Source organism: Salvelinus namaycush, chromosome 1 (assembly GCF_016432855.1).
Source record: "Salvelinus namaycush isolate Seneca chromosome 1, SaNama_1.0, whole genome shotgun sequence".
Taxonomy (NCBI): domain Eukaryota; kingdom Metazoa; phylum Chordata; class Actinopteri; order Salmoniformes; family Salmonidae; genus Salvelinus; species Salvelinus namaycush.
In genome coordinates, this window is record NC_052307.1 from 21,872,844 (window position 1) to 21,895,096 (window position 22,253).

Here is a 22,253-nt window from a genome sequence, read left to right on the forward strand (position 1 = left end):
CTTTCTTCTCCAACAATTCGTTTTTGCATTATTTAAACCAAATTGAACAGGTTTCATTATTTATTTGAGGCTAAATTGATTTGATTGATGTATTATATTAAGTTAAAATAAGTGTTCATTCAATATTGTTGTAATTGTCATTATTACAAATTAATTAATTAATTAAATGGCCGATTAATCGGTATCGGCGTTGAAAAATCATAAATCGGTCGACCTCTAGTTAGAATCACCATAAAAGGTGAATGGAGGGAGTTTTCCAGGTGGAATTGTAATGCTAGTTCACAGTTTTACGACAGGTCAGATTTTTTAACGGGAAACATGTCTGTATGGCATGCGCCAAAACAATAAATCGAAATATTTTTGTATGCATGCACTTTTCAGAAATGGTGCACGCAGAAATGTATGCAACGCTTATGAATGGGGCCCCCATCATCCACTCATCCCACACCATTATAGAAAAGAGCAAGCAAGATAACAGAAAAACAGAGAAATTCCACTGACCATTCCCCCACTAGTCACGGAGAGAGCAAGCAGTAATAAGATTGGTCACTGACATACACCAGCCTGACCAGTCCCTACATGATCTCCTACCACAGAGAAGGGGAGACGGTATTGGCAGAGTCCTCCGAAACCAAAACCAACTGTCCAGCATCAACGCAAGAACAAATAAACAGAACAATTCAACCATAGCCACTGCCATCAGACTTTTAATAACAAAATGTGACTTTTTAAACTGTAATTTCTTGACAGCTAGGAACTTTTTAAATACATGCTCCAGAACTTTGGCAACTACTAAGTATTTTTTTAAACTCCCGCTTTGGGCTGGATGTGTCAATGTGTAGTTCATACATGCATAATCTATGAGCAGAATTACTTTTACCTCAATTAGCCACAGAATCCCTGGTTTGAAAGAGTTTCTGGTAGCTGTGCTGCACCATTTTCCCTACATTTACCTCCCACGTGGGCCAGCCCCCTAGCAATTCAAGTTCTAGCCAATGACTTTCCGCCCCTCGTCATTTGAGTGGCAGCTACCAAGATGCTCACACAACAGAGCAAGAGAGAGCAATGACATGGTGCACAAAGTGGGGTCTGAAATTATTGACACCCTTGATAAAGATGAGCAATAATGACCTGTGTGTATGTGTGTCTCTTCAACAACAGCAAAATGTTTTCCAATTAATTAGCCTAGATGGTCATACAAATTTTAAAAACGCAATTAAAAATAAATGAGGCAAAACAACCGGTATATTTACAGTCAAGTAAGGCATGTCTGTGTAAACAAATGTACAGCTTTATATTTGCATTGGATTAATTCAAATTGAGGTCTTAACGGGCTATATCCTAAATTTGAGTCTGTTAGCCTGGGTTTCTGCACTCCTGCAAACTCCTGATAGATTTGTCATATTTAGCAAATCAGGAGTGGCAAGGCATGGAATGACAGCTCAATAGACTGGTACACAGGCTAGAAGTCTGTGGCTCTGTCATGAAATCAAGTTTGTTTTTCACCATCAACTGCTAACATTTGGATTTGATTGAATTCACCGAGGAGGATGTCATCAAATCACATCACTGAGACTAGTCCTAATTTGCATGATATGTGATGTCACAGGAGTGAATACGGAACAATTTAAAACATACCTTTGAAAGGTGCGTGTGGGGGATATAGCTGCTTTATGAAAATATGTTTTGATACAGGTGGAATGCATAAAAAATTAGGCAACAAACATGTCGTCCCCCACGAATGATGCTGCCCCCCCCCCCCCCCCCCCCCCCACACACATTGGGCCAATTAAGATATTGCATGTGACTAACACATTTCAGTTAGCGTGTGTGACCACATTTTATCCATTAGATTGACCAAATTCTCAAGAGGCTGCTCTAACAATGACAATAAATGTCTTAAAAAATGGAAGTCAGTTAGCCTGAGTACCAGTCTCTTCAGCTAATCCAATCCCTGTGCTCTAGGTCATGTGCCAAAGACTCTTTTGGCAATGACAAGGATTGGCAAGGAGTGGAATGTTAGCTAATGAGACTGGTACTCAGACTAGAAGGCAGTCGGGAGGCAGCTAGATCAGGTGGGACCTTTTAGCCAATGAGAGGGCAGATACGTGTGTGAACAACAGGAACTACTCCGATATAAGATGTTTTTTCTCAAAGTTGCCGGGATGTAACGTTTCCTACTTATCAGTACACCCGTAACAACCTAAGCACTTCTACTCGATCAAATAAGCCACAAGTAGCAAATAAGCCATTCAATTGTGAATGTGTCAACCAAATTCGACACATTCATTAACCTCCGTACAAATACGCCTCGCTTGGTGAGAATAAATAACAACGCCATCTGCAGGAGATGACAGATTTTTGGCCCAGTTATCCATCTCGCTTCACCTCTTCCTCTCTGGTGACTCACACATTTCAGTTAATTACTATAACTCACGCCTTGGGCCAATCAGTGTCATTTTATAAATGACGGCTCTCTATAGCAAGACACATCATTCACACAAGTTTCATAAAATCGGGCCAATGCTGTCTCAGTTTGTGACTAACATACGAATGAACAAACTGAGACAGATTGACAGTCCCCTCCCCAAATTCATTGTGGGGGACAATTACATGGGCCTATCCAGGTGACAGAGAGTAATACACTGAAGAAGAAATGGGGGGGGGTTAGGAATAGGCCTAACTGATTCTAAGGGGTTCTAGGCTACACACTCTGCTCTCACTTCCTTCCGATGCTGAGGTATCAACTGCTCCAGTGGCAGACTGACTTGCTAGCATGGCATTACAACAGGAAACTGTGTGAAGTATGATACGAGAAGAACTACTACAGCCCCATACTATGTGAGGAAATGGTTTCCACAAGCATTTGTTTTCAATGAGATACCAACCAACCACCGACATCTACTATGGGAAAGGGTTAAAAGTGTGTCCGTGTTAAGTATAACCACTCACAAAAGGTAGCCTACATTCATAAAGAGAGCACACTAATTGAATTACTTTGCTTTATTTCAGCAAAGCCACTTCCTTGAAATGGAAACTACTTATTGTGATGGAGTAACATTTCGAATTAAAAGGCAATAGGCCGCATGTAATAGCATGCTCTTGTGACAATTGTGAGTTAGTGTAGCCTACTTCTCTACTGTAATGAATGAAGTGAGCATCTAAAGTAGAGTTGTTCAGCCTAATTGATGTATTGGCAGAGCGCAGCATTGATCTGGATTCTAGGGATGGAAAGCAAGTCGCAACATCTGCCCAATATCTGTTGCCTATCTTTACAAGCATTTCACCATTTAAATTCTCATCTATTGAGGCCAAGCTGAGGACCTCTCCCACCGAACAAAGTGGGCCCTCTGCTCAGTCTAATGAAAACTCCTCTCCATAAATACTGCTCTGGACCTGGTGAGCTCCACACAGTGACAGGCTTAGGATCAGTCTTGCCGCCAGACCCCATTAACCCCTGGGCCAGCCTCAGGAGCACCCACCATAAACACTAGACACCCCCTTTGTGTAACAAGTTCCACAACTTTGTCCAAAATATGTTTGAGACAGCTGTGTTGTGTTTACACACACTGATCACCATAGCCTTCACTGTGTAATAGGCATGAGAATTGAAGCATTGTGACGCAGGCTCCTGGATTGGTTGCTGCTCAGTTGATGTAGCCAAACCAATTTTCCGCATGGTGATGTCACTATGGAAAGCCGAAACTCCCGCCCATGCAAACCTGCTTATTAGAAGGTCCTGTGTAGATAGTTGCAGGTTGAAAAAACAATCAGGAAATAACAATGATAGTTTCATCAGCTGTTGTACAGTATTATAGAAAACACAGGACAAATGTATTGACTGCACTGGGCCTTTAAGCATCGTTTGTTGCCACAGTGACAGACAGATACTTTTCAAGAAGAACAGATAAGAACATTTGATTTCAGAATCAATAAACTCAAGAGCTTCTAGCAAACCATAAACACGGCACTGCCACTAACCATTAAACATACCTCCACAAATACTGAGATCATCCTAACACGCAACCCAAACCGGCTGCGCGCAAGCGCCATCGTGCATAAATTTATTTTGTCCCCCTACACCAAGCGCAATCACGACACGCAGGTTAAAATATCAAAACAAACTGAACAAATGGTCGAAAAGCATTAAACATGTATGGCATTTTAGCCATCTAATTTGTCCTATTTAGCTAGCTTGCTGTTGCAGGCTAATTTGTCCTGGGATATAAATATTGAGTTGTTATTTCACCTGAAATGCACAAGGTCCTCTACTCCGACAATTAATCCACACATAAAACGGCCAACCGAATCGTTTCTAGTCATCTCTCCTCCTTCCTGGCTTTTTCATCTTTTAACATATGGTGATTGGTATCTACACTTTCATAGTATTACCACGACAACCGGCAAAACAGTTCGTCTTTCAATCACCCACGTGGGTATAACCAATGAGGAGATGGCAAGTGGGTACCTGCTTCTATAAACCAATGAGGAGATGGGAGAGGCAGGACTTGCAGCGCGATTTAGCCCTTGGCAACGCAGATGCTCGTTGGCGCGCGTGAGCAGTGTGGGTGCAATAATTGAATAACATATATTCCTACATGTATTTTGCAATGCTGGCACACGCGACGCACGCAGTGTAGTCAGGGTATTAGCGCAAGAAAACATACAGCCTTGCCTAGATAAAGAATGAAAAAAAAACAGATTCATTTATAACGGGCTTCGACCCATTAATATGGGAGTGCTGCAATGCCATTTTCAAAAGACAAAGTATCCTGCATTGTCTGGGGTAACATGTAGAGGTCGACCGATTAATCGGCATGGCCGATTACTTAGGACTGATTTCAAGTTTTCATAACAATCGGTAATCATCATTTTTTGACACCGATTACGGCAGACTACACTGCATTCCACGAGGAAACTGTGTGGCAGGCTGACCACCTGTTACGCGAGTGCAGCAAGGAGCCAAGGTAAGTTGCTAGCTAGCATTAAATGTATCTTATAAAAAACAAACAATCTTCACATAATCACTAGTTAACTATACATAGTTGATATTACTAGGTTAACTAGCTTGTGCTGCATTGCATATAATCAATGTGGTGCCTGTTAATTTATCATCGAATCACAGCCTACTTCAACTTTGCCAAACGGGGGATGATTTAACAAAAGCGCATTGCCAATAAAAGCACAATCTTTGCACAAACGTACCTAACCATAAACATCAATTCCTTTCTTAAAATCAATACACAGAAGTTTTTTTTAAATTTGCCTGCATATTTAGTTAAAATAAACAAATGTTAGCAGGCAACATTAACTAGGGAAATGGTGTCACTTCTCGTGTTCAGTGCAAGCAGAGTCAGGGTATATGCAACAGTTTGGGCCGCCTGGCTCGTTGCGAACTAATTTGCCAGAATTATGACATAACATTGAAGGTTGTGCAATGTAACAGCAATATTTAGACTTAGGGTTGCCCCCCGTTCGATAAAATCCGGAACAGTTCCGTATTTCACTGAAAGAATGAAATACAAATGGTATAGAGAGAAATAGTCGACGCGTCATAATTCCTATAATAACTACAACCTAAAACTTCTTAACTGGGAATATTGAACTACCAGCTTTCATATGTTCTGAGCAAGGAACTTAAACATTAGCTTTTTTACATGGCACATATTGCACTTTTACTTTCTTCTCCAACACTGTGTTTTTGCATTATTTAAAACAAAATGAGCATGTTTCATTATTTATTTGAGACAAAATAGATTTTATTTATGTATTATATTAAGTTAAAATAAAAGGGTTCATTGTTAATTCAGTATTGTTGTAATTGTCATTATTACAAATATATATAATTTAAAAAATACATATCATTTTTTTATTTTAAAATTGGCCGATTAATTGGTATCGGCTTTTTTTGGCCCTCCAATAAATTGGTATCGGTATCGCCACTGAAAAATCATAATCGGTCGACCTCTAGTAAATTGACACAGCGTCATAATCCCAATCTGAAGTAGATTCCTTCGGTGTGTGGTGTGCTTTGTCTTAGAGATAACAGGGCAGGCTCTATTCTCACATGTCCTAACATGAACCCAAAGCCTTTCCATCAGGCAACTGTACTGTAGGTATTTTCTCAACATCAGGCCAGGACCAAAGCGGCTGTCTCCAACTCAATGCTACTTTCATTATGAGATTCATTAAAAGGCTTCTCTCTGAGACAGCTGCAGTGGATAATGCTGCACCGTTGGACCGTTTGAGTCAACCATAACATTCGACTTGCACTGAATCTACCAGGTGCAGTCCACTAAGAATCCAGTGAGCAAGAAATGCCAGACAGCTTTTGTTACTCATTCAGTGAGCAAGAAGGGTTGAAAGAGGGACAAGGCCTGGGAAGCAGTTTCACGATGACTGCTCCATATTTCCCTTTGTGTTCTGCATGTCAATTTAAGTGTTTCCAAAAGGTGTGCCAGGACATACCAGCCTCATGCAACTTCTATGAAATTATGTTTACATTGAGATGCAGCCAATTTGGCTTGATATTAGGGGGAAGTAGCCAAGACCCAGAGTTTAGTCTAAAATTAGTGGGCCTATTCCTAGGGCTGGGAATTGCCAGGGACATCAAGATACCTAGGTGCCGATACGATATGTATTGCAATTCTCACGATTCTATATGTATTGCGATTCGATACTGGAATTTTAGTGCGATGCGATGTTCCAAACATATTGCTCACCTTATGTCTGCTGAAAAGGGATGAGAGAGCCATGAGAAAATGAGTTTTGATCAGTCATGGAAATAAAAGTGCTGAAAACAAATTGGCTCCCTATTTAATAAGATGGAGAACAAGCTATGAGTGTTGGAGCAGGTACAGCCAACTAGTGCAAAAAGAAAATCGCAATACCGTCAAGACAATTCGATATATCCTCAAAAATAATATTCTGATACGTAACTATAGCGTTTTTTTGCCCTCCAGCACTACCTATTTCCCATTCAAATTACAGTTTGTAATCTTCAGTACCACTGGACTGCTAATTAGACCGTTTCTTATTCTCAGCAGTGCTTCCAGTGTGGATCAGAGTGAGCAATAATAGGCAGACCATGCTGCAAGGCTCTGAACAAGCTTTCACACTTTCATACATCTTACATAAACCCAGTAACCCACCAGTCCCTCAGAACCACAACACAGTCACACACACACACACAGACAGGTTGTGGTCATGTAGTCTAATAGGCCTTTCTCTCATGCGAGGTGGGGGGTCAAATTGTGGGGGACTTTCTGGGAATTACTGTTTCAGTTTTTCGCTACTGCAGTAACACTACGGGTGCATCAAAAGTAATTCTCTTTTCAGTTCTGCCCACACATTTTCTATGGGATTGAGGTCAGGGCTTTGTGATGGCCACTCCAATACCTTGACTTTGTTGTCCTTAAGCCATTGTCCATTTGGAAGACCCATTTGCGACCAAGCTTTAACTTCCTGACTGATGTCTCACAAAAACATCTGTAGCGTCCAAACAGTTTGGCCTACAAATGATTATGACCATTCTATAGAAAGGGGAGACCCTCACGAACACGATGGTTCTTCTACGTTTTGGTCTACGACACCCACAAGTTTCACGGGACTCGTCTGAAGGTACCCTATACAAACGAATGGAAGTATGGAGGTAGTTTTGGGCCAACAAAAATAAGGGGTTAAATGTATACAAAAAAAACAAATTTCCTTAGCTTTCTTATACACTACATATCCAAAAGTATGTGGACACCTCTTCAAATTAGTGGATTCAGCCACACCCGTTGCTAAGGTGTATAAAATTGAGCACACCTCCATGCAATCTCCATAGACAAACATTGGCAGTAGAATGGCCTTACTGAAGAGCACCCTCATAGGATGTCAGCTTTCCAACAAGTCAGTTAGTCAAATTGCGGACATGCTAGAGCTGCCCTGGTCAACTGTAAGTGCTGTTATTGTGAAGTGTAAACATCTAGGAGCAACACCGGCTCAGCCGCTTAGTGGTAGGCCAAACAAGCTCATAGAACGGTGAGTGCTGAAGCGCATAAAAATCGTCTGTCCTCGGTTGCAACACTCACTACCAAGTTTCAAACTGCCTCTGCAAACAAACCCACTTAATAATTCAGCTCAGTCAAATAAAAATGGAATTGATTCAGTTTATGGAATTCTAAGGGGGGGAAATGGGAATCACCTGACATGAAGCCTACACACCAGAGCCAGCCCCCTGGGCTGTGTTCCTCATTCACAGTAACTGCCAGAGGCAGTCAGTCCCCTCCCAGGCAGCACACAGCTACAACTGACAGTGGTTTGGAAAACGATGTGTATAGTCTGCCCTGCTGTGACATCATGTAGAAATTATTGTACAGCCCCCCTTCTCCACTGCTTTTCCTCTAAACAATGTCTGCTGCTATTTGAGGAATATGCCCATTTCAAAAGCAGGCCACAACAGCTCTTGTCATAAGGTACTGTACATTCCCGTGGTGTTCTGGTTTAGCGTTTGTGGTGACACTTACGGAAATGGACACGCCGGTATTCAACATAGGCCTATGCAAACTGAGGAATTGTGAATTGACATCTAAAAGTCTGGATTTTTTTTTCTAACGCAATAAATAATGTGATTTTTGATGAGAAGATGTTGCAGTTTGTTCCCAAAAGGTATCACACATTTATCTGAAGATTTCCTACCCTTCCAAAGTGGACAACGGAATTATATGCTAACTATCCCCTCATCTAGTTTCAGAATGGCCTTCTGATGCATAATGCTAGCAATACTGGAACTAGTAATAAAACTGTTTGCCACCGTCTCCCTCGGGCCCGACACTGAGCACAGGATAATCTCTGCCCGCATTACCCTGTTAGACAAGAGAGGAGATATCTCCTCACACATAGTGCTGTGGATGGTCATGGAATGTTGTATGACAGTAATTGGAAAGCCAAATGATCGTGGTCTCAGTAATAACAGTTCGAGTAGAAGAAAATATATATATAAAAAAATGCATCCTACATTACCATGGAAATTATTGCATCGCAATACCAGACTGTCATTGCAAGTGTACCCATGAGTTTACCAGTCAAATTGCCAGGGTTAGATGTTCCAAGTAGGGCTGGCCGATATGGCCAAAGTATCATGTCACAATATTTTTCAGATTTGTGACGGTATGATGGTATTTCATATTTTTGAATAATAAAAGTTCTAAATTTCCTTTATGAGTTGTGCATAACCTTAGGATGGCATTCTCCATTCTGATTGATTATACAGTATAAAACAAACTTCCACCAAAAGTTGATCCCGGCTTTAGATCATTTCCAGACTGCCACGTAGGGCTGCATGATATTGGCTACATTAAATGTTCTCTTACTTCATGTAGCTAACATATTCATGCGCTGCATGAGGCAAATGGTGGTCACACCAGATACTGATTGGTTTTCTGATTGACTATTGACCTAATTAAATTTAGGTTTCCTTTCTCCTCATTTTTCTTAGACAACAAGGAAAGGGATGTTTTCTCATCTCCTCATTCATGTTGCTGCCTCCGCCACATTGTTCTCAACACCAATATGCTGGTTAACTTAGCTATTATGCACATAGCAACATGGTCTAGGGAAAGGCGCCAATTCAACAGCGCAATGATGTGTTTCAGAACCATGGATAATGGCCACTATCCAACACGGGAGAAAGTGCATTTGTTATAAATTAACATAATTTTTTATTAGTGTTGCACCATTGTTCTTATGTAATATAACCATATACAATTTTGGTAGCGAGTGACGGACTGTGCCATCCCCACGGCCTCCACAACGGATCAGTCCACTCAGATAGGCGCGAATCAGACAGGTGTCTGTCTTGTACACCATGATATTTTTGTATTTAATTTTTTGTTACTGCTCAGCTAAAGAAATCTCAGGTTGACCAACAGCCTATCGACCAAACAATTGACCAGTCGACTAAATGGGATCAGCCCTAATAAGGCCTCATTCCTACAGAACAGTTTTTATTAGGTTAACGTAACATTTTAAACTCATGTTTAAAAGAAAAGTCTGTGTGGTAGATCTCAGCTTGCTTTTTGTCTATGAAAGTGATCTTGACACAGAAAAGGTTGGTGACCACTGGGCTAGAGCTAGCAATGAGTAGGTGGTGCAGGGACAGGGCTCTAGCACTAAGGGGACACCAGCTGTGCTAATAAACTTGATCCTCTCTCGATCAGTAGATGTCGTGAGACACATTTCAGTACCAAAAGGAACAAAAATTCTAGTACAAAACGATTTTACATACACTGCTCAAAAAAATAAAGGGAACACTTAAACAACACAATGTAACTCCAAGTCAATCACACTTCTGTGAAATCAAACTGTCCACTTAGGAAGCAACACTGATTGACAATAAATTTCACATGCTGTTGTGCAAATGGAATAGACAAAAGGTGGAAATTATAGGCAATTAGCAAGACAACCCCAAAAATGGAGTGATTCTGCAGGTGGTGACCACAGACCACTTCTCAGTTCCTATGCTTCCTGGCTGATGTTTTGGTCACTTTTGAATGCTGGCGGTGCTCTCACTCTCGTGGTAGCATGAGACGGAGTCTACAACCCACACAAGTGGCTCAGGTAGTGCAGTTCATCCAGGATGGCACATCAATGCGAGCTGTGGCAAAAAGTTTTGCTGTGTCTGTCAGCGTGGTGTCCAGAGCATGGAGGCGCTACCAGGAGACAGGCCAGTACATCAGGAGACGTGGAGGAGGCCGTAGGAGGGCAACAACCCAGCAGCAGGACCGCTACCTCCGCCTTTGTGCAAGGAGGTGCACTGCCAGAGCCCTGCAAAATGACCTCCAGCGGGCCACAAATGTGCATGTGTCTGCTCAAACGGTCAGAAACAGACTCCATGAGGGTGGTATGAGGGCCCGACGTCCACAGGTGGGGGTTGTGCTTACAGCCCAACACCGTGCAGGACGTTTGGCATTTTCCAGAGAACACCAAGATTGGCAAATTCGCCACTGGCGCCCTGTGCTCTTCACAGATGAAAGCAGGTTCACACTGAGCACATGAGCACATGTGACAGACATGACAGAGTCTGGAGACGCCGTGGAGAACGTTCTGCTGCCTGCAACATCCTCCAGCATGACCGGTTTGGCGATGGGTCAGTCATGGTGTGGGGTGGCATTTCTTTGTGGGGCCGCACAGCCCTCCATGTGCTCGCCAGAGGTAGCCTGACTGCCAATAGGTACCAAGATGAGATCCTCAGACCCCTTGTGAGACCATATGCTGACACATGCACATTTGTGGCCTGCTGGAGGTCATTTTGCAGGGCTCTGGCAGTGCACCTCCTTGCACAAAGGCGGAGGTAGCGGTCCTGCTGCTGGGTTGTTGCCCTCCTACGGCCTCCTCCACGTCTCCTGATGTACTGGCCTGTCTCCTGGTAGCGCCTCCATGCTCTGGACACTACGCTGACAGACACAGCAAACCTTTTTGCCACAGCTCGCATTGATGTGCCATCCTGGATGAACTGCACTACCTGAGCCACTTGTGTGGGTTGTAGACTCCGTCTCATGCTACCACTAGAGTGAGAGCACCGCCAGCATTCAAAAGTGACCAAAACATCAGCCAGGAAGCATAGGAACTGAGAAGTGGTCACCACCTGCAGAATCACTCCTTTTTTGGGGGTGTCTTGCTAATTGCCTATAATTTCCACCTTTTGTCTATTCCATTTGCACAACAGCATGTGAAATTTATTGTCAATCAGTGTTGCTTCCTAAGTGGACAGTTTGATTTCACAGAAGTGTGATTGACTTGGAGTTACATTGTGTTGTTTAAGTGTTCCCTTTATTTTTTTGAGCAGTGTATAATAGTATCAGAAATACCTACAGCGCATTTGGAAAGTATTCAGACCACTTGCCTTTTTCCACATTTTGTTGTTGCAACCTTGTTCTAAAATTGATTAAATTGTTTACCACCCCCCCCCCCACCCCCCATTAACCTACACACAATACCCCATAACGATACCCCATGAAGCAAAAACAGTTGACATTTTTACAAATTTATAAAAAATAAAAAAAACTGACATTTACATAAGTATTCAGACCCTTTACTCAGTACTTTGTTAAAGTACCTTCGCACCTTCTTGGGTATGACGCTACAAACTTGGCACAGCTGTATTTGGGGAGTTTCTCACATTCTTCTCTGCAGATCCTCTCACGTTCTGTCAGGTTGGATGGGGAGCGTTGCTGCACAGCTATTTTCAGGTCTCTCCAGAGATGTTTGATTGGGTTCAAGTCCAGGCTCTGGCTGGGCCACTCAAGGACATTCAGTGACTTGTCCCGGAGCCACTCTTGCATTGTCTTGGCTGTGTGCTTAGGGTCGTTGTCCTGTTGGAAGGTGAACCTTCACCCCAGTCTGAAGTCCTGAGCGCTCTTGAGCAGGTATTCATCAAAGATCTCTCTGTACCTTGCCCCGTTCATCTTTCCCTCAATTATGACTAGTCTCCTAGGCCCTGACGCTGAAAAACATCCCCACAGCATGATGCTGCCAGCGCCGTGCTTTTTCAAATCATGTCAAATCAATTGAATTTACCATAGGTGGTCTCCAATCAAGTTGTAGACAGCTCAAGTATGATCAATGGAAACAGGATGCACCTGAGCTCAATTTTGAGTCTCATAGCAAAGGGTCTGAATACTTAGAACTTATTTACATTTCTGTTAATTTATAATAAATTTGCAAAGATTTCTAAAAACCTGTTTTCACTTTGTCATTATGGAGTATTCAATGTAGGCGGAAAGAAATTGAGGGGATTGTTTTAAAATCCATTTTAGAATAAGGCTGTAACGTAACAAAATGTGGGAAAAGTCAAGGGTTCTGAGTACTTTCCGAACGCACTAAGGTTTTGGTATACCTTGCAACACTACAAGCAAGGTGTTGTAGCAAACAATGAATTTCTTCAGTCAGCTGTTCGTCAATATTTTAATACAGGTCTTCATCCATAACCATCGGTTACAACAATTATAAGGAAATTGTGCCAGCCCTACTCACACGCATGGTTAAATCAGATCAGGCCCTAACTGTGCAATGTAGTAGGGATTTGTAGATTCCAACAGGCCAATATTGTACATAGTGCAGTGCATAAAATTTGGTCGTGAACCACAATGACCATAATCCATTGCACACCCACTTGTCCGGTCTTTGTGTTTCTTTCACACCTGCTAAGTAAAAGAGACGCGCGATGGAGAGGGATAGAGAGCAGTTGCTTCGTAAGGCATCTCTACCTGAAAATACATGATCTAAGTGATTGATAGTTGGTATTCAGCAGTCATAAAAAGATGCCTTATTTACTTTGAAGAACTACTAAAATAGTGATTTCACAGACAGCATAGGCAGATGCTCTATAGAGATTAAATAATCAAATAAAACAATGTAATATACACAAAAACTGAAATATTTTTAAGTAATGTGATTAAATAATGGTTAATTAGTGATAAGTAGTAATGGGCAGTCACTACCATCAAGGGACTTTTATTACTTGTTTTATTGTTGTTACAGCATTCAACTGTAAATCTCAATCTTAAAAAATATAAAACCGTAATTGAACCAAAACAGAACGGACCTCAAAATGCACTACTTAAAGCTGAAGTTTTAACGAGTCTGCAGACATTTGAATGGAGTCCCCACTTTGCTCAGAGGACGTGCAGCAGATAATTCTGTCAGTTATATGAAATGGTCCAATTTTGTACTGTCACTAAATATGATTATATTTATTTTACAGTTAAGGTGAAATCTTATAGTGAGACGATTAGAATTTTATTGTTACTATATTTAGCACAGCTCAGTGTTCAACACCATTGTGCCCTCAAAGCTCATCACTAAACTAAGGACCCAGGGACTAAACACCTCCCTTTGCAACTGGATCCTGGACTTCCTGATGGGCCGCCCCCAGGTGGTAAGGGTAGGTAACGACACATCCCCCACGGTGATCCTCAACACCATGGGCCCCTCAGGGGTGCGTGCTTAGTCCCCCCCTGTACTCCCTATTCAACCACGACTGCTTGGCCAAGCACGACTCCAACACCATCATTAAGTTTGCTGGCGACACACCAGTGGTAGGCCTAATCAAATTACCACCCGGATTATTTATATTGCCCCTGCCCCCCCTCCTCTGTTTATTATCTAAGCATAGTCACTTTACCACTACCTACATGTACAAATTACCTCGACTAACCTGCACCCCCGCACATTGACTCGGTACCGGTACCCCCTGTATATAGCCTCGTTATTGTTGTAATCTTGTGCTACTATTTATTTTTTACTTTATTTCGCAAATATTTTCTTAAATTCTATTTCTTGAACTGCATTGTTGGTTAATTAAGGGCTTGTAAGTAAGCATTTCACTGTTGTATTCGGCGCATGTGACAAGTCAAATTTGATTTAGAAAGCATTTCAATCATTTCAAGCCTGATTCCCCCACGTTTCTTGAATAGTGGGGGAAAAATATGATCTTTCATAACTGTACTGTGTGCTTGTGTCCTCAAAAGTGACTACAGCTCAGTAATCTATAACTACTTTTCACAGAAATGTGAGATTTTAATATTTCTGGCAGTATAAGCATTGCTATGTACCGTTTATGGCCCTCATGATAAATAATAACTTTTGGGTATGTCTATTTAGGCGGTAATCTACATTTATCAGGTTTTAAAAGAAGGCTAAACAACCTCTTCTCACACTACCTTTGATTAGCAGCCGACTTGGTGAGCTCAATCCCTGCTTGGATCAGAGGATCCTGTTTAATAGAGGAGCAAGACTGAACTGCACTTCAGGGTGGGATTTCCTTCAGAGACCAGAGTCACACTCAGTAAACCTCTACACCTTTAAGATACAATAATAGAGGTTCTCCCACCCCCTCAGTTTCTTGTCAGTCTTGAGCAGAGAAGCATTCAATGATGCATCAATAAGCACAAAATAAATAAGCTATTTAGGCTGCCACAGAGCATTATGGCTTTACTCAATTTATAGGAAGTGTTTGTAATATGCCTGACATACAATGATGCATAAAACAATCAACTCAGAGGAAACCATATCAAGGCACACTGCAGCCAATAGTAGATGAAACCACAGCTCTTTAACGAACTGTTCTCTAGGCCAGGGCTCTCCAACCCTGTTCCTAGAGAGCTACCGTCCTGTAGGTGTTTTGCTCCAAACCCAATCTAGCGCACCTGATTCTAATAATTCTCTCATTGATAATCCGATTCAGGTTAGTTACAACTGGGGTTGGAGTGTAAACCTACAAGAGGGTAGCTCTCCAGGAACAGGGTTGGAGTGAAAACCTACACGAGGGTAGCTCTATCAGGAACAGGGTTGGAGTGAAAACCTACACGAGGGTAGCTCTCCAGGAACAGGGTTGGCAAACCCTGCTCTAGGCACTCTTGCAGTAATCAGAATTTGATATTCGATTGTAAGACGACTCCACAACAATATTATTTATCTAGACTATTTATTTTTCTCAAAATGCCCATCAGAGTGGCTTGACCTTGTTCAATAACCACTACCGGCATTTCGTATTATTCAAATATACTCTGAATGGCATTTGGAGCTAATTTCCCTCAGGCATTTTATTGTAATTAAACACTTGGCCTGGGCTCTGGCATTTAATACCGCAACAGAAAGCATGCACTTGACCTTATTAACTATGGTCTGAGCCTCAAAGGGCCAATAAAGAAATAAACATCTTAGCCCAATTTCATGCTCCCTCAAATTATGCTGACAGTGCAATTTCACTCGGTTTATATTAACCAATCAAGATGTGGTCAGATATGTAGAGCTAACTGTAAAAGAGGCTCATATGTAGGCCTCTGATAGACCCCTTATAAATGAATGTCAGTAACCCTTTTAACGGTAAAATATGAGTTTGCTCTGCATTATGATTTCTGAATACATTGTGTAATAATTGCTATTCCATAAATGATCCTACAGAGAGATTTACAGAGAGTCAGTTCTTTAGTGACCATGATAGCTAGTAGAAGTATGCCATAGTAGAGATTTGCAGGTTGACTTAGGTGAGTAATGTTTAGGGTTAAGAAACTGCCATAGCTCTATCGTGACATGAGATATGCCTTTGTTAATTTCTTCATGAATTTCTCTGTGCAGCACAACTTTCACTTCTGTCCCAAACCAGAACATGTTCTATAGTTAGCTAGCCTTTCATCTGTGCTTATACATCTTGTATAATATGTCAACAAAGCTGTTCGTTTCTTATAAAAGCACTCCAAATCTGCAAAATTGTGTAAATGTTCCTTACAAGCCAGAATGTTGAATAGAATTATGCTTAAAATATACTCTACCAAGTTGTCTGTGCGATTTGTCCTTCTGCTGCTCGAAATTTGAGACAAAATATCCACAGGAAAGTATTGTTTAGCCAACTTTTTAGAGAGCAGGCAGGGATATTTAAGCAATAAGGCACAAGGAGGTGTGGTATATGGCCAATATACCACGGCAAATGGCTGTTCTTAGGCATACACCACAAACCTCCGAGGTGCCTTATTGCTATTATAGACTGGTTACCAACGTAATTAGAGCAGTAAAAATAAATGTTTTGTCATACCCGTGGTATACGGTCTGATATACCACGACTGTCAGCCAATCAGCACTCAGTGCTCGAACCACCCAGTTTATAATGTTCGTTTTGCACCTAGGTAAAGTAAATGTTATATTGGATATTCGATTCTCTCGTCAATAGCTATGACAATGAAAAGTGTTGTCTAAACATCACTGTTACTGTGGTTACTCCATGGATATCAGTCTGAAAGAAGTCGCTGTTAAAAAGAAGCAATAGTCCCTACAAGCCAGAATGTTGAATACAATGATATTTAAAGATACTTTACAGGTTGTTCGTGCTGTTGGTCTTGTTGCTTGTATTTTCCATCTCCTGATGATGCATTTCATGTGATGCACAATATGTAAACAATAGCTGAATGTAACCAAACTTTGTTGACCAGAGCGCGTTTTTTCACTATATTGGATCACTCCAATATATTGATATCACTCCGCGGCGGAGGGATACATCCTAGGTGAGGATTTACAGATTGACTCCAGTGTACACCTGTGTCACGGCTGCAACAAATGTTCTCTTTCATTTACTCGGCGGACGTCCGTATGGTTTGAGGTACAAACTTTCTGAAGTTCGCTTGGTAAGTCACTGGTAAGTGTAATATCTCACGTGGAAGTATACTCACTAGAGCAGCTGGCCACATGGCCAGCCCCTCCTCTTGAGTGCTCCACTCACTACGTTTGATCTGTGATTTGTCGTGCTTGTGTTTCGTTAGCGTTACACTACGACTCTGTGTGCATCGATTAATATATTGGTGGCTCTTGCTGCCACAAACTGTATTTACCTTACACAACTTGCCAACTAGCTTGTTTTCTGTGTATTGTGTAAGATTTTTTTTTTACACCTTTATTTAAGTAGGCAAGTCAGTTAACTTCTTCTGGCTGCAAGCCCTAAGTCGGGATCAATATGACAACAGCCACTTCAAGTGCAAGGCGCGAAATTCAAAATATATGTTTTAGAAATATTTAACTTTCACACATTAACAAGTCCAATACAGCAAATGAAAGGTACACATCAGCCAACATGTCCTATTTTTAAAATGTTTTACAGCGAAAACAGCACGTATATTTATGTTAGCTCACCACCAAATGCAAAAAAGGACAGACATTTTTCACAGCACAGGTAGCATGCACAAAGCCAACCTAACTAACCAAGAACCAACCAAACTAACCAACAAACAACTTCATCAGATGACAGTCTTATAACATGTTATTCAATAAATCTATGTTTTGTTCGAAAAATGTGCATATTTCAGGTATAAATCATAGTTTACATTGCAGCTACAATCAGAAATTGCACCGAAAGCAGCCAGAATAATTAGACACCAACGTCAAATACCTAAATACTCATCATAAAACATTTCTGAAAAATACATGGTGTACAGCAAATGAAAGACATGCATCTTGTGATTCCAGCCAATATTTCCGATTTATTAAGTGTTTTACAGCGAAAACACAATATAGCGTTATATTAGCTTACCACAATAGCCAGAAACACAAGCCATTTCCCAGTAGCAAAAGTTAGCGATCGTAACAAACCAATAAAAGATATCATTTTTGACTAACCTTGATATTCTTCATCAGATGACAGTCCTATAACATCAGGTTATACATACACTTATGTTTTGTTCGAAAATTTGCATATTTAGAGCTGAAATCAGTGGTTATACATTGTGCTAAGGTAGCATATTTTTCCCACAACGTCCGGATATTTTTCTGACACTTTTTCTGACACACATATTCTGACCAAATAACTATTCATAAACATAACTAAAAAATACATGTTGTATAGGAAATGATAGATCCACTTGTTCTTAATGCAATCGCCGTGTTAGAATTCTAAAAATAACTTCATTACGACATACAGCTTCGGTATAGCTAGAGAGTACCCAAAAGCTGGGCGCCAACGACTAGTTCACATGTACGACAGATATATGAAATAGCATCATAAAATGTTTCCTACTTTTGCTGATCTTTCATCAGAATGTTGGACAAGGGGTCCTTTGTCGGGAACAATCGTTGTTTGGATTTAGAACGGCCTCTTTCCCTCTCGATTTAGCAACCACACTTGCCAAGTGGCACGAAGCTCTCCATGTCAACAAACGGAAGAGAACGGAACACGGCAAAACTCCCGGAAAAATTTCAATAATCTGATTAAACTATATTGAAAAAACATACTTTACGATGATATGGTCACATGTATCAAATAAAATCAAAGCCGGAGATATTAGTCGTCCATAACGACAGCTTATCAGAAGGCAAATCCAGGTCCCTTGACGCGCTCTCCAGAAAACAGGACACTGGTGACACGTCATACAAAGAGCTATTATACGAGCCCAGATCAAGTTACACACTTCATTTCTTCTCTCACTCCTTGTCGACATCTAGTGGAAGACGTATGAAGTGCATCTAAACTAATAAATATCAAGGACTTTAATAGGCAGCCCCTAGAAGAGAGCATCGATTTCAGATTTTCCACTTCCTGACAGGAAGTTTGCTGCAAAAGGAGTTCTGTTTTACTCACAGATATAATTCAAATGGTTTTAGAAACTAGAGTGTTTTCTATCCAATAGTAATAATAATATGCATATTGTACGAGCAAGAATTGAGTACGAGGCCGTTTGAAATGGGCACCTTTTATCCGGCTACTCAATACTGCCCCTGCAGCCCAAACAGGTTAAGAACAAATTTTCAATGACGGCATAGGAACAGTGGGTTAACTGCCTTGTTCAGGGGCAGAACGACAGATTTTTACCTTATCAGCTTGGGGATTTGATCTTGCAACCTTTCGGTTACTAGTCCGACGCTCTAACCACTAGGTTACCCTGCCGCCCCAGGTAGCTTAGTGGTTAGTTGCTAATTACTTTTACATGCTGTCCCCGCGCTATAGGCGTGGGTTCTCTGCTTATTACCCTACACAGGTTCTCTGCTATTTCCCTTACACGGGTTCTCTGCTAATTCCCCTACAGGGTTTTCTTGTTCTTTCTGCTGCAGAATGTAAGAGTATGGTGGTGGGCTGCCACTACGTTGAGACATTAACTTCGGAGTTCCTTAACGGAGTTACTCCATCATATGGTGCTGTTTTTTGTTTTCTGCTTGGATATTGTAGAGATATTGTAGAGAACGTGTCTCGCGGCCATGGGGTCTATATATAGGGGCGGAACCCAGCCGTGACACAGGTGTACACAGGGGTAAATCTGTAAAACCTCACCTCAGATGTATCCCTCCGCCACGGAGTGATACCAATATATTGGAGTGATCCATATAGCTCACATAACCGTGGTTAAATACGTAACACTACCCTGTGGATATTTTTTCAGATTACCTTCCACATCAGGGCAGAAATCAGCAGACAACAGGCGAAGTACGTTCAAATTAAGTTTATTAAAAAGTCTGACTTGATCAGACTATTCACAAAAAGTGAGACAACATGTTAGAGATGAGGAGTCCTCGGGTGTGTTTGTAAATTCACTCTGGAGTGCAAGAGTGGGCTCTGGTTGTTCGTATATTCAGAGCATTTCGCTCTCGGAGCATTCAGAGTGCACACTGGACACTCTGGCCGGGGAGTAGGGTAGAGCGTTCTGACCTCACAACGGCAGTCAAGCACCCATGCTAACTGGCTAGCTACTTCCAGACACAAATGAGAGAACACCACACTCTGACCATTTTACTCGCCCTAGCAGAGCGTTGGTGACTGTAACTGTGCTGCTTGCCACAATTGTATTAATTTTTTTGCAACGTTTACTGACACCAGTCATATTCAACAGGTGTTACGCATTTGTAAATTCACCAGTTATTCTGTGCTCTAGCACACTCAGACGAGAGAGCTCTGAAATCAGAGTAGATAGCCATAGTGAATGTAGGAACGTACCCTTTCACTCTCGGAAATGAAAATTTTACATTCGGAATCAGGGGAGGATGGAGAACACCACACCTCTTTTTCTTTTTATAGAATGTTATATATTGACATTCGAATATCCAACATTAAACAAATTTTACCTCGGTGCTGAAACAAACGATATACATACCCCAGCTCTCTAAAAAGTCAGGTAAACAATACTTTCCCTTGGATATTTTGTCTCAAATTTCGTGCATAAGGACACAAGCACAGACAACCGGTAGAGTACGTTTACATGTCATTCTATTCAACATTCTGGATTCCAAGGAACATTTACACGATTGTCTCAGGCTGTAACGTTAGTTATACCAATTAATTGTACATTACAGCCTGACTAATCAGACTAAGAGGATCCCCCACGTCAACAACAACCAACGTGTATCAAGAGCGCAGTGTTGACAAGCTTATGACATAAATCAATGAATGTCTGGTATACTAGGCGTTGCTAGCTAACTGATTAAGTGTGGCCATTGCCCACTATATAGTTAGCCAAATGGATAAAATATATTACGAAGACACGTGCGTTTTAGGAGATGCCTGATTGGTGACTAACACTTACCAGTTAGCTCGCTAACTAACTAACTAGTCTAGGTAGCGAACGTTAATGGTTTGCTGTATTATGACAAGGTTTAGCAAGTCATCAAGTTAGATCAACCAAGTTATCGAGAAAAGGCTCGCTGTACAATCCAGTAAATCGAATTATTTATGCCAATTAACTAGCCAGCTAACATTATTTGTATGATAACGTCATAGCTAGCACTGTTTAGCGCGGTGTTAGCTAACTGACTCGAATCTATCCTAACAAATGATACTGGTTTGGCTACGGACGGTAGCTAGCTGTAGCGTGTCAACCTTAGCGCCAGTACGGGTGATAGCTAACGTTAGCTAACAAATACCGTGATGAGTGTTATCTTACCGTATTATTCCAATCTTTGTATGTTGTTTCGAATGTTGTACTAGTTTCCGTTTTGGTAGGGCTTTGTTTTTCCAGAAATAATCCACACGAAATAAGAGTTTTCGTTCTCATTTACTCCACTCCTTTCTAACATTACTTGCGGCAAATGTCGCGTCTACTGTCCCGGATAATGGTGCCGAAACGCCTCTCTTGATTCAGCTCTTTCAATAGGTCGCATGTTCTCGCGCTCTCTTGCTCTTTCCTCTCACTCAAGCCCACTCATTCAATCAGCCAAGTAAGCATTTTCCATATTTAGTGTTTCTCGAGTGTACCTCTACCTCTGTGCTGTTTGATGCCCAGACGGGGAACAAGCTGTGAATACTGTGACTAACATTGAACAATAGTATTTGGGAGATCACAGCATCCCATGCTGTTAAGCAGATGATGTAGTGAATGCCAGTGCCCTGTTAATGATCGGAAACCGTTCTCCTCTGGATCATCTGGACCTGCCCTGCCGCTGAACCACCACATAGTCTCCTTCTAAACATCTTACAGAAAATACACACATAAATTACAATTGAGGAACTTTAGATTTTAGAGAATCTCTCAGCAAGAGAGTGAGTTTGACCCTTATAAACAAAATCCCAGAAAATATTATTCACCTCTTAATCCTAGATTTGGCATAGCCTACATTAATAAATTGTCCCATTTCCATTCTCAGATTTGAATGATGTCATAGTTTAAACATGGTAACATTATTCTCTCTAACTATACTTGTTTTTGTCACATTGGGAGAAACATGTTTTATCTTACCTACATGTCAGCTTCAGCGTGCTGCTCCATGATGTCAGATGAGATTCGTTTTTCTTTCCTGTGTTT

At 41.3% G+C, this 22,253-nt stretch overlaps 1 protein-coding gene across 1 annotated transcript in view; it reads right to left on the minus strand.

The window, feature by feature from the left end:
* The window catches only part of LOC120065031 (nuclear receptor corepressor 2-like), a 193,882-nt gene extending 172,335 nt beyond the window's left edge, over window positions 1-21,547 (minus strand). Inside the window, exon 1 of the mRNA XM_039015724.1 lies at window positions 21,396-21,547. The gene's annotated coding sequence lies outside the window, so the exon portion shown is untranslated. The remainder of the gene's footprint in view (window positions 1-21,395) is intronic.
* Between the last annotated feature and the right edge of the window lie 706 nt (window positions 21,548-22,253).